The sequence below is a fragment of the Gavialis gangeticus genome, unplaced genomic scaffold (assembly GCF_001723915.1).
Source record: "Gavialis gangeticus isolate Ggan-Ray unplaced genomic scaffold, GavGan_comp1, whole genome shotgun sequence".
Classification (NCBI taxonomy): domain Eukaryota; kingdom Metazoa; phylum Chordata; order Crocodylia; family Gavialidae; genus Gavialis; species Gavialis gangeticus.
Window position 1 is genome coordinate 50,590,751 of NW_017728992.1, and position 13,868 is coordinate 50,604,618.

Consider the following 13,868-nt stretch of genomic DNA (forward strand, 5'->3'; position numbering starts at 1 on the left):
TAAGGTGGGCAGGAAAATACAGGGGTAAAAAGTGTGCTGTGGAAATGGAAAAGCACCTTTACTGTACCTGTAACGATCTTAGCCTATTCATGCTTCATATCAGGTTGATCCTAAGTTAACCTTTAGTAATATACAGAGCCCGACTCTCTCATGCCTCAATAATCCTCATTCTAAAAAGCATTCACTGAAAAAACATGGCAGTTCTTCCATGGCATTCACTTTTCATGTGACACTCCTCAGTCATGACACTTAAAAACAGGAAAGACCTACCCTAGGTGACTGTCAGCAGTATCTCCTCACCAATGAAGGAATTACTGTCACTTTAAAGCATGTGACTGTGCTACCTTACAAACAATGCTCCATCACAATTAAAAGGCTGTGCAGAAAAGGGGAAGGGCGAGCATCTTTACTGACATACAAACCTTTCAATGATGTGGAAATACCACTATAACGCAGAGGTATGCTCTAGCTTCCCTGCTCAGATACAGGTTGCTACCTGACTATGAATGGGAATCATGAAGCATTCACCTGGAGACAGACACAAGTCTGGTCCCATTCCTCAGGGGAGGCTTTGAAAAGTTAGCCCTGACTCAGCAAGGAAACGTGCTTCAGTCTCATTACTGATGTCAGACCATTCTCAGAGTAGCCTGGTATGCCCACTTTGGCCAATTGCACAAGAGGTGGGGCACTGAACAGTGAGGTCCTACGGGCCTGCTGTGCACTCCTGTTACCAAGTGCTTCACTTTGGTGGTTTTGAGCAGCTTGCTATTTCAGAAACTAAAAGGGAGTGGTGACAGAGGGAGGGGAAAGAAGTCAGATACCAGCTGCTCAGATCCCATGGTGATGACTGCAAGATTAGTCTGGTCTCAAAAAGGTCAACTGTCTTCTTAAGCATAGTGGCCCGTTTGGTATGTTTAAGTGTGCTAGCCCATGGCATACAAGAGACGGATGTGTCTAGTATCACATCCATCTGTTTCTAACTTCCCAGCCTGAATAGACAGGCATCTAACTTCTGGGATGCCTTAACCTCTCTGCCACCCCCTTTAAAATTAGTTGTCCAAACCAAATTGGTCAAATCACTACTTAGCAATAGCTATCTACATAATGCAATTTAAATGAACATGCATTGGGCCATAGGCACAGACTGGTCTGATTTTTAATATTAAATTGTGCCTGGTTCATGCTTTGTAACTTAAAGGAATACTGACCATGGAGGTTTTTTTCCATGAATGGCACTAGAAGACTGTTTTAGCTTGGCTTTTACTTCAGCGTGGCTTGTATTTATATTTAGTTTGTGTGTTTACTTTCCAACCCTGTATATTTGACCAATGGGAAAAAATGCAGAGTAGCAACTGAGAGGGTACATATTTAACATGCATCACCCATGTTTATTCTTTTAAATCATCCTTTGCTTTGTCTCTGTTCTGGATATTTATTTTTGTACTACTTTTAAGGTTTTGAGGATTTCATTTTTACTGGATGCGAGAAAGTGGAAAACCAGGTAAATGAGTTACCCCACAACAACGGAGGACAGCAAAAGCCAAGATTCTTGCTAGGGCCATGAAGAATCAACACTAAAAAAATGCAGAGCTACAGCAGCAGTGACATTGGGTGCCCAGGTAACCATTAGTATGTCTGTGCAGGGGAATTTAGGGGTATGCTCTCAGTGAGATAACTTATTAATGCCTTGGAAGGTGGCTAAGAAAGGTACAACATGCATTTCTGCCCACCCATTGTGCCCATTGGATATACAGACCCTTGGCCACACTGTGATTGTGTCTATAACATGTACCATGATGACACTCACAGGCTAGGTACAGGCATTCAAAAAGCCCAAGGCAGAATTGATCCAAGTTATGCAGTTTTCTGTAAGTGGAGTAGTTTTGGTCAGCAGCAAACAGAACACGCATTCGCCCCTTGGTTGGGGGGGTGCAAATCTTAGACTGGCTTCCGCCATTTTTAAACCAGTTTATGTGCGCCGAACTTCTGTTCTGGGGTTAGACTAGTTTCCAAACGCTTAAACTGGTAAAAGTGTAATATCTGTACCCTGCCCTAACGTGCTAACTACTATACATGCTCAGTTTGTGCTCATAGTAGGTTGCGGTCCCATATCACACTGTTTTGGATGGAAAAATGTCACAGTACATCCCTGGGAGTGGTCCTAGCAGCATTTCACCCAAGTCCCGTAGACGTATGGAGGCTAGAAGCCAGCTGTACTCTTTTACTAGTTCATCGCAGACCAGCAGAGGTTTGCCAGTTCCTCATGGTTTTATCGTTAGCATCATGCTATTTGATGTTTTTTCTTAAAATCCCAGCTCCTGGAGTCATGTGACTACATATGACTTCAAGTCCTCATTTAAGAGAAAAACAACCAACCAAACACCCCACCTCACAACATGACACCCCCCACCCCCCGACAACCTCCCTCTCCCCCTACATATACTCCATAACTATGAAAATAAGAACCCCAGAAGGGAAATAAGAGAATCTTAAAAATCTCATTTTTAAGCAAGCCAACGGCAATTCAAGGTTTCATAGATCAGAGCTGTCCAACCGACGGCACCCGCGAACCACATGAGGCCCACCAAAAGCTTAGCATGCAAGCCCACAGTTTCCATCTACCTGCCACTCCTTACCCTCCCTCAACTGCTCCTATATGATGTAAAAATTACCAATCTAAACACCCTGGGGATGGGCATTGTACATAAATGTTTAAGATGATGTGGTTTGTGAACCCAAAAAGGAATAATTCACATTTCCAGTGCTACGCCTATTTCAGAACGCATTGCTATCTAACCCGAGTCCTGTCAACTGCTGACTGAAGGTTTTAGTTGGTGCATAACCTGAATGTGCTCCATATATCCTCAAGACAGACACTTATAAGTATTGCCTCAACATGCTGGATACTTGATAAGTTTATATTCGAGAAGATCACAGAGGATAAGAACCAGGTCTCTCACTTTTGGAGAAACTCCAACATTAAGTGTCATTGAAATGGACACATTTCTGAACGCATTTCATTTTTTTTTATGCCCTGGCAAGTTCTGATCAGCTCTGGAAAGGGCTTCTAAAAATGAAGTGAAAAAAAAAGTGCAACAGCAAAGGAGCTAGTGTAAAATCTTGGAAAAGTTAACCCCAGGATCTGCAAAGTGATGCCACAGATTAAGAGCAATCTATTCTGAGGAGCAGGTTTGCCTGGAAAAGCCAGTCTCCTCCTCGAACTAGTTAGCTCTGATCTGCTGAGTTGCAGCTGTGATGCTTGCCCTCTGGTGAGCCTCTTGCTATTTGTTTACTCCTGAATGAAGCTGTCATTTGGAAAGTTTCTTCCAAGGGGAAACGCTGCCTTAGTGACAGGACAGTCCTTTGCTAAAAAGCCCCAGGACATTAAATAATTAAATAAATAAATACACACACTGCAGTGAGCAGGTCGCAGATCACTCCCCTGCAAAACAGTAATGAATGCAACAGGAGATCTCTTAATTGTGGCTTCAAATCTGCTCCAGGTCCACAGTGCCTAAAAAAAAAAAAAAAGTTATCATCCAATAACTGCCCATCCATTTACATGAAAAAAGATGTGGCATGTGGTTGTTCCTCAGTGTGGAGACCAGAATTTGAAAGGTGGTTAGACAGCTAGGAGACAAGTAGGAGACAAGTGTGTATAATCCTCCCCTTCCACACCCACACACACTTCCCTGCAGAGATGTAATCCATTTTTAGGCACTTAAATAGCTTTTAAAAGTATTCTCCCAAGCACTATCACCATTCCCAGGCAACACTATTGAGTGCCCACCTTGGAAGAGGGGACAAGGAGACTGAATGGATATCTGAACTCCAGTGGACCCTCCTGACCAAAACAGAGGTGCACAGGTACAGGGAGGGCAACAGGTACAAGCAGCAGCAATAATTAGCTTGCTCTCATCAAGCCTTGTGCCTGTAGGGCCAAAATACTACTGACCAGGCCACCATTAAAATGAAAGAGGAAAAAAAAAGCCACAAGGAGATCAACACGTAAGGTACCTTTCCCCAGTGTTTCCAGTGCACTGTGAACTTCAGCAAGTGCTACTATCAGCCTGAAGGTTCAACAGTTCTGCTGACAGTAAGAGCCCAGGCAAAACTTTAATCATATGCAACAGCCTCCCTCAACTCCTCCTCTGTCCCCACCCCAAAAACCTATCAGTCCTTGTAGAGCCTACTAAAGTGATGCCATAGGCAACTCATCTCAGTAGCCACTTCAAGTGATGTTGCCTTTTAAAGAGGCACATGTTTGATGCATTGCCCTTCTTAAGGATCACAAGTAATTTCAGCTGCAGTGGCCTGACCTGTTTGGCAGTAGCTAGCTGACATCAGCTGCTTCCAGAAAAAAAAAAAGAGCTTTGAAAAGACATGCAGGCAAATGGAAAATGAGAGGCAGGGTGCTGAGAGTGCAGAGAGTTAAAGGGGTGGTCCAAGCATCTCAGGAACAGGCTAGTTGTCTCTGCTGCTCTGTGCCTGGGATTCCATCTCATTACCCTGTTTCCTCTGAGCTGATTGGAAAGTGGCCTTACGTCTGGAAAAGGCTGTAAGCATCTTACATGCATCTGTTCCACCTAATCCCCAATAAACTAGTGCCTGTGTGTGTTCAAGGGGGAGGGGAGGTGGAGGTGTGAAAAGGGCTCCCATGTGTGTTGCCATGTGGCAGCAGGAAGGGCTGTACAAACTACGCACACACTTTCTGCAGTTGTGGGCTGGCTGGGTACAGAATTTGATGAAGGGGTGCTGAGGGGAGGAAGCCGTATATTCCTCCTCTTCTGCCCCTTTCACAACCTTGTGGTCTCTTTCCTCGTCCGACTGGGAAAAAGAAGAGGTGGGGGGCAGGGGAGGTATTACACAGCTTTGCTGCAATTCAGCTCTACTTAAGCCACTAATTTTCCCCTTGCTAATCCTGTGTTATCCCAAAAGAATGATGTCCAATTCCTGAAGGGAAAAAAAAAATCCCTCAAGGCCCTAGACAGTTTGCCTGAGGACTTGGAATTTTTAAGTGCAACTCAAGGGTCCTTCTTCCTCGTCCCTAACATAGCCATCTAGCAGCAGGCAGGCAGATTTTCAGCCAGCTTTTAATAGCAGGAGCTATTACAATGCAAGGCGTGCATGGGGATAAACAGCTCTGTTTGCCAGTAGGATTGTCACATCTGGAATTTACACAAGTTACTAGGAGCCACTATTTTGTTTCACTCACAGTGTATCATAAAATATTTTAGCACTTAAAAGTGTTGTAATACAGACATGTAGAGTGACTAGCATAACCCTGCTGCTCTTGCCACTACAAAGACCCACACATCCCCACACAAGGCCTCCTCTCAAAGCTGTCACTCCCCAGCAGTCCTAAGCAAATGCTACAATATACAAATGCAGTTAATGAATGAGAAATCCAGGCCCAATTCCAAAAGTTGCTTAACTTTGTCTTTCGGAGCTGAAGACACTAAAAGCTTCCTAGATCCTAATATTTCTAAGACATATGAACATAGTACCTAAAGGCTCCAACTGAGTTAAGCACCTCATTTTAACAAGCCCTGTGTAGCAAGAGAAATCCAGTGACACAATTTGCATCAAGCCAGTCTGCAACATCCTGACACTGGGTGGCACTTTGCTCCACAAGCTGTCTTTGACAGTACTTGTACAAGTACTATTCAATATAAATGAGGATGGCATGATATGGCCCATACCAGCCCTTGATAACAGTAGTGATCATGCCGAACATACCCCTGGTTTAACTTCAGGGAACTAAAGTGGATTTATACAAAAGATTAACTTGGCCCATTTTGTGTACTAGCAGATCTGCCTCATGAGATGCCAGAGACTGTAGGCAAATAGGGAAAACTAGCAACAGGGAAACTGCAGTAATTAATCCTTACATATGAGATGCTTTAATTTCCAAGAGTCTCTCTTACAAACCAGTTTTTTAAATTATGATTCATACAAGCTGGCAGACAAATTTTAGTTAATTTGCTTCAGGAAAGAGGAACAACTCTTAGCTCCTATCTATCGCTTTCTCTCCTCCCTCAACACCTTGTAAATGAAGCATGGATGATGCGGACACATCCTGCTGACTCGTACACAATTTATTGCCTTTAGTTTCAGTAGGGAGTTCTACACAAAATAAAGCAGTAGGAAGCATCCTGTGAATCAGCGCTGGGATATGTTCTAGTTAGGTCATCGACTAAAAATCTGTACAAAGTTTCTGTGGTCCCCAGCATCCTCTACAATTCATCTTTCTTTTTGGGAACAAGTCAGTTAAAATAGTAATAAAATATGGGGCCAAATTCTGTTCACAGTAATGTGAGTGAACATCTAGAGAAGGGCTAGCTGAATTCAATGGTAATGCTCTGGATAAAGGCCTCTGTAACTCAAATAACTAATTCAGCCCTTGGGAAATCAAGAGAGAGCAGCCTGGACTATTAATTCTTCCATTGCTTCCTATTCACTGTAGCTCACCATTTCTGAATTCATTTTTCTGATTTCATACACCAAAAAATTATGCCTAGGATAAGACATCCATATGTCAAATTTATCCAGAAACAGATATGGGGTAACTGAGTTAAACATAGATGCTGAACAAACTAAGCCAGGACCACAGAAGTTGCAGATCACATGACTGGCTGTAATGTATTATAGAGTTTATAATGAAAGCATCCACTTGAGCCTCAGGAACAGCTGATCTCATTTGGCCTGTGCCCAGATGGAACTGGTGATCTTGGACAACGACTTAAGCCATGCATGTTTTTCACTTCACTACAAGGTGAGCATCTTCAGACAGGCTGGAGACTCTAGACAGATTCTAAAAGCAAAATACATGTATCAATGGACACAGTGACATCTTTAATTTCTCCTGTAGGCAGATATGGCCATTGCATCCATGGAGTTTCAGAGATCAAGCAGGCTCAAGTAAAGCTCCTAGGATTTGAGAAATGACCTCCAGGCCTCACTTCACTATTTGTAGAACACACAAGTGACACCTGAATGTATCAAATGAGAATACCAGGCCATGCATTGTGACTCCATCTAGGCCTTTCACCAAAGGGCAGGAGGAGTATCCAATGGAGAACCAAATCTTTCCCTGTAGTCCTACAGTAGAAGGAGGATATAGGGTCAGTCTGTAAGGACATTAATTTGTGGGAGGTATGCAACACCTAAAAACCTGAAGAAAACCAGAGTCTCATGCATACAGGCAGCCATGACTGCCCCTTCCCACAGGCTAGGGACAGAAGTCACACACAAACCAGTTTAAGTGATCAAAAACTGGTTTAAACCTGTAATAACAGTATTTCAGTGCACTTAAACCAGTTTCAAAATGGCTGAAACCAGTTTAAGAAAAAACTGTTTGAATGTAGTGTCAGACTTAACTGATTTGGGTCAAACCAGTTTATGAAACTTCTGTCCCAGACCCCTTCCTGGTTCAAGTTAAATCACAGTCCTGCAGCATCCCAGCATGCTTTCAAGCCCTGGGCTGGGCTGGGCTGTCTGCTCTAGCAGAGAAGGATTGGGGTAGAGGAGGGAGTGGCAGGAACTACCCCCTAGCAAACCCTGGCTGGGGTCTGGGGCCAGGGAAAGAGTAAAACCTCCACTTTCCCTGAGTACAGAGCTGCTCTGCCTGCCAAACTTACTGAAAGTTACTGCTGGCTGCAGCTGTAGACTACAAATCCCAGAGGTATCTGGAAGCAGGGAGAGGAAGTGATAAGCAACCCTGCAGAGTCCTTGTTCTGTGATGCTGGACTGCAAATCCCAGAGACCTTGGGGCAGCAGGAAGAGGAAGTGCCAGAGAACCATATTCTAGCACACCCCCCTCCCCCCAGCATGTGGCCTGAGTCACTACAGGTATGTGGCTGAATTTCCTGAATCAGAGGTAAATGTATGTCCAGTTGTTTCTCAATTTAATCTCTGCAGTTTAAACTAACCTGCAAAGACTGAATCGATTCAGCCTTGGGCTTATTGACTATTTATACTTAGCCACACTGGGTGGAAACCAGTTATAAGCCCATTACATTTGGGTCACTCACAGATGCAAACAGTGCCTATGGTCAAGTGCAAGAGATATTAGAGATTGAGAACTATTCTCCTGAGGCCATCAAGAATAAATGTTTTGCCTTTTAAAGAGTAGAGAGTTCTGCTACACATGTTGCTTTTACAGCAGGAGCAGAAAACTGACTTCTGTACAGCTTGTGACTCATCTGCCTAGCCCATTAAATGAAGGATACATTGCTTGAAGTCCCACAAGTGCTTACACGTTCCAGTTAAAAAACAGAACTAGTGCCAGCTTTCAAGGGATGTCTCTTCCCTCCACTGGGCTGGGCTGACAGTGCTGTGAGAACATGATATCCAAGACAAACAGTCAGCTGTCCTAAAATGATACAAGCATATATCTATGCTTCAACTCCTCTGGCTGATTTAAAAGGGTGAGTGAGAAAGCACCAAAAGGGAGGTGCAAGTTTGTGCTTCAGCTGTGATACTGTTCTGCTGGTCTGAATTTTTGGCCTCGTCCACAGCCTTCTGAAATCAAGGAACTTTGGATCAAGCTCTGAATGTTCACACAGCTTGTCTGGGCATGGCTATGTGAACATGTTACTGTGAGGTAGGCTAGGGTGTGAACTTCCAGCACCATTAACCATAGGTGATGCATGGGGTGGGACACAGGGGGCACATGCCCCCTCTCCCTCCGCAGATTTCTGCGCTGACAGCAGGGCATGGGGCTGCATCTTGGCTAGAGCCAGCACCCTGCAGCAGCAAGGGCAGTGGTGGCACAGAGTTGTGCCCCCACAACTGCAAACACTTACACTTCGGCTATCCCATCAGCTATTCCTGGGTATCTCCAGGGTATGCATGCACACTCTTATCCCATGGTAAGTGTGAGGTAGTTCACTCAAACAAAAGAGTATGCACACGGGAAGTTACCAAGGAGGAGGTGATGTGCAAAGTTCATACCTTATCTCACTTTGTGGTAACTTGTTCACATAGCTATATCTTTAATCCAAATTAAAATTTAAGTGGATTTAGTTTACCTGTATTAAGCCCCTGCGAGGCCATTCTTGGTCAGAACTGAAGTATGCTTAGTTTGATTTGGTTCTTTTGACTTCCAAAATAGCTGCTACTATCACTGAGAATGGCCTACCTTGCAGGGAAAGTGAACGCACACAAGCCAAGTAGCTAACACCCTGGCTTACCATGACAACTTGTTTGCATACCTTAAAAGGGGTTTAAGCCCAATTCAACTGGTGCAACTCTTGCATGAGATAAGATTATATAGCCTGGAAGGCCAATGTTATTAAATCCATATTTAGGTACCTAAATAAGTGGCCTACTTTTTTTTCTTTTTTCTTTTAATAAAGGCAGAAGACCCAACGGGTCTCAATGAACTTACCTTAAATGTAAAAATCTGATAAAATATTATACTTGGATCCTGAGGAGAGCAAGAGATGATAGCTATTCATTACTTTTGCAAGTCAGACCATTTATTTAGGGGCTGAAATAATGTTAGCTCCTTAACTGATACACTTATTTAACAAAAATAAATAAAATAAAAACTTACCTTCGGCCTTCAGATGCAGCAATGCACAAAACCAGTCCCTAGCTACTTTGGCTCAAAGTTTCCCGGGAAGTCTCTTGATGTACACCTTGTTACAGAGACTGACCACATTCTGACTAAGAACATGTTCTGTGCAGTAAAAAAGCCCTAAAAGAGAATATGAAAGTGTTACCATGGATTAGAAACAGAAGTGAACAGATGCTGTTTAAGATGAGAAAATTAAAGAAGCAGAAAAAAAGAAATCTTCATGTTTCCTGCTCTTTGTTCTTGAAACCATGCTTTTCTTAACTACAACTGTCTTTCTGCTAATCTTTCCTTTTCTGTTCACCACATCATTGCAGGAACAGAGATTAGATTTACAATTAAAACTGTAACAACGTGCATGAAAAAGACTAGCTGTGCAGAATGACAGACTATCTCTAAATATAATATATTTAACCCTTCCCTTCCCCAATTCTGAGCCCATCTTGAGATATAATCTCCATTATACCTGAGAAATCACTGAGATTGCAGGAGTGATTGGGAACTGAGGTTTGCCCCATGTTATCCTGAGCTATCAAGATAAGAATTTGTTTGCTTCTGTAGGGATTTCTGTCATGTGCCCATGATTGCACCATAAGTAATAGCTGCAGATCTGACTCATCTGCATTTGTGGCAGTTGCATGTGCCAAAGGCAAGGGGGGGCGTGGAATTCTTGGTACCAAAAGAGCCTTCTGTAGAAGACACACAATATTAAATACAGCTTTTTAAAAATAAACCTAGTTTTATGTTGGATTTGCATTAAAACACCTGTTGTCACAGGTCCGCAAACCACTGATGAGATGACAGCATGGCTCATGAGTCATTACAGAGGTGACTTGCAAGAGGGGAATTCAAGAAGAGCTGATTGATCATCAGTGGTACAACTTATCACACTGGTGGGAACTACTGGTGATCAGCATAAGGGTTCTGAACTACACTACAGTGTGGAAGTAGATACTGGTACTAGTTTTCTACAAACTCACCTGAATATCAGAAGTAGTTGAGCTGCAGTAGCATAGATCCCAGGTTAGGCTGCTTTATTCTGCTTCTTACCTCATTTGAAAACTAGCTCAAATCTCCCTACACTACACTACACCCTGCACTGTAGGTACACCTGTAAGATTTAGGTCCTATGACAAAAATCCTAAAAAGGTATTGTAGCTGCCCAGATCAATAGGGGTTAGACACCTACATTATATGTCAAGACTCAAGAGTCATACCAGTGGAACTGAGAAGAGATTCCAGGAGCCTAGACATCATATTTCAAGTTTCTCACCTGCAAATGCTATTGATTTCTACAGGATTTGATGGAACAATCAGTCCTGACTCGCAATTCCATGCTGTAACCATAAATCCAAAATCATCATCCCAAAGTCACTATATTTTCTTAATCTACTTGCAAACACTTTTGCAATGGACTGAAATGGCAGCTGGACTCCATTTCCCAGAAGGCTGCTAGGGAAAGGGAAAGAAGGCAAGGGAAAGCTGGGGTTTGCACCTGCTACTCAATGGTTAAGAGAGAGCACACAGGGGAACAGCGAACTGCAGTCGGCAAGTCACGCAGCAGATATGCAGGGGCTGTCATGGGACTGATCCTATACAGCTGCAGCTGCTGAAACAGCAGCAGAGACTTAGGAACTACAGTGGCACTATTCCTGGCAGACTGCAGCTGGCAAGACAAGCAGGAGAGATCCAGGAGCTGCACTGGGGCTGATGCAGTGAGCCAGGGTGGCAGGACTCAAGAGGGGAGCCTGTGTGTGTAGCAGAGCTGACCCTGTGGGTCACAGCAGTCAGGGCTCGGGTGTAGAGGCAGCTGCACAGTAACTGGATGTTTGGGCAGCAGGGAGGAAATTGGAGGCTAGTTTGAGAGCTCCCTTGGAGTTGAGGGAAAGCCAAAGGATCCCTCAACATACATATCACATTGATAGTGTCCCTGTTCATTATCTGCTGCTGAAGGACTTTTACTACTGGGTGACTGTTAACTGCCTCTTATGTTTTATTCTAAGTGTGTGTATCTTAATGCCTATCCACCTGTTATATTTATTCGAAGTGTATGTGTCCTAATGCATTCATCTGTGTGTTTCCAACCTCCTAAGCCTGTTGGCCTGTGACCCTAACCCCCCAGTACCTCGCACACAAATCTTGAGAATTCCTCCTTGGTTCCCATGTGGTTTCCAGCGTAGGCTACAATTGGTGCCAGTGGTGGTCACAGGCCGTAAGGCACAGAGCAGTATGTAGAGCCTGTATAAATTGTCTCTCTGTCCAGATATTTGGGTAAGAAAGATACACACCCCAGGGGAGGGAAACGCACCACCCTCTCCTCATGCCTCAAGGCTGCCATTTAACCCCACACCCTTTAGCGGAGAACACCAGATGTGGGATGACTGGTATGACCAGTTCAAACTAACAGTACACTTAAATAGACAAGATGAGGCCACTAAACTTAAATTCCTGAGCCTGTTACTCACTGGAAAGGCTAGGGCAGTCTACCGCGGGCTCAGTATTGAAGTGAAGCAGGATTACAAATGCCCAAAGACTCATTGGATATCATCTTAGCAGACCTACAAAGGACTTCTTGGCTCATGCATTTGGATGATATCATTGTGATAGGCCAAACTTTCCAGGAACACTTCTAGAAGTTGGACACAGTGCTCAAGAGACTGAGAGGCGCCAATTTAAAAATTAAACCTGCAAATGCCAGTTGCCTTATAGGGAAGTGCACTTCTTGAGACATGTGATCTCCATAGAGGGGGTAGGCCCAAATCCAGAGAAAGTGGAGGCTGTTAAAAACCTGACCAGTATCCTGCAATGTCAAAGAATTATGTAGCTTTCTGGGGCTAGTCTCCTACTATAAGATATTTTACAGAACCATAGAAAATTTGGGCTGGAAGGGACCTCAGGAAGTCATCTAATCCAAGGCCCTGCTCATAGCAGGACCATCCCCAACTAGATCATCCCAGCCAAAGCTTTGTCAAACCAAGTCTTGAAAACCTCCAAGGATGGAGATTGCACCACCTCTCTGAGAAACCTGTTTCAGTGTTTTACTACCCCCCAGTGAGAAAATTCTTCCTAATATCTAACCTAAACGTCCCTTGCTGCAACTTGAGACCACTGCTCCTTGTTCTGTCATCTCCCACCACTGAGAACAGTCTAGCTCCATCCTCTTTTGAACCCCACTTCTGGTAGTTGAAGGCTGTTATTAAATCCCCTCTCAGTCTTCTCTTCTCTAGACTATAAATAAGTCCATTTCCCTCAGTCTTTCCTCATAAGTCATGAGCCCCAGGCCCTCACCATTTTAGTTGCCCTCCACTAGACTCTCTCCAATTTGTCCACATCTTTTCTGCAGTGGGAGACCCCAAAACTGAACATAGTACTCCAGGTGTGGCCTCACCAGTACTGAATAGAGGGGAAAAGTCACTTCCCTTGATCTGCTGGCAACACACCTACCAATGAAGCCCGGCATGCCGTTAGCCTTCTTGGCAACAATGGCACACTGCTGGCTCATATTTAGTTTATTGTCCCCTGTAATCCCCAAATCCTTTTCTGCAGAGCTGCTGCCCAGCCAGTCAGCCCCCAGCCTGTACTGGTGCATGGAATTCTTCCATCCTAAGTGCAGGACTTTGCACTTGTCCTTGTTGAACCTCATGAGGTTGCTTTTGGCCCAATCCTCCAATTTGTCTAGGTTATTCTGAATCCTAGCCCTCCCCTCCAGCATATCTACTACTCCCCCCACCATCTGCAAACTTGCTGAGGGTGCACTCTATGCCACCTTCCAGGTCATTGATGAAGACACTGAACAAAGCCAGCCCCAAGACCAGCCCCTGGGGCACTCCATTTGAAGTCGGCTGCCATGGAGCCACTAGACATGGAGCCATTGATTGCTACTCTCTGAGTCCGATGCTCCAGCCAGTTTTCTATTAATTTTACAGTCCATTCATCCAGCCCAGACTTCCTTAGTTTGCCTGGGAGAATGTTGTGGGAGACCATATCAAAAGCCTTACTAAAATCAAGGTACACCACATCCACAAGTCTCCCTGCATCCACAGAGCCAGTCATCTCATCATAGAAGGCCATCAGGTTGGTCAGGTTAGGACTTGCCCCTGGTGAATCCATGCTAACTGTTCCTAATCACCTTTTTGTCCTCCAAGTGCTTAGAAATGGATTCCTTGAGGATCTGCTCCACGATTTTTCCAGGGACTGAGGTGAGGCTGACTGGTGTGTAATTCCTGGATCCTCTTTTTTCCCTTTATTAAATAAGGGCACTATGTTTGCCCTTTTCCAATCATCTGGG

The 13,868-nt window shown here is 44.1% G+C and overlaps 1 long non-coding RNA gene across 4 annotated transcripts in view; it reads right to left on the reverse strand.

Annotated features, from left to right (window-relative positions):
• LOC109301218 overlaps positions 1–13,868 on the reverse strand; it is a 126,137-nt gene that overhangs the window by 88,528 nt on the left and 23,741 nt on the right. For 3 of the 4 annotated variants that reach the window (XR_002098476.1, XR_002098480.1, XR_002098475.1), the window contains exons 2-3: positions 10,854–11,032; positions 9,560–9,703 (exon numbers count right to left, since the gene is read on the reverse strand). This is a non-coding gene — a long non-coding RNA (uncharacterized LOC109301218). The remainder of the gene's footprint in view (positions 1–9,559; positions 9,704–10,853; positions 11,033–13,868) is intronic. The other variant, XR_002098477.1, reaches the window with a different exon arrangement.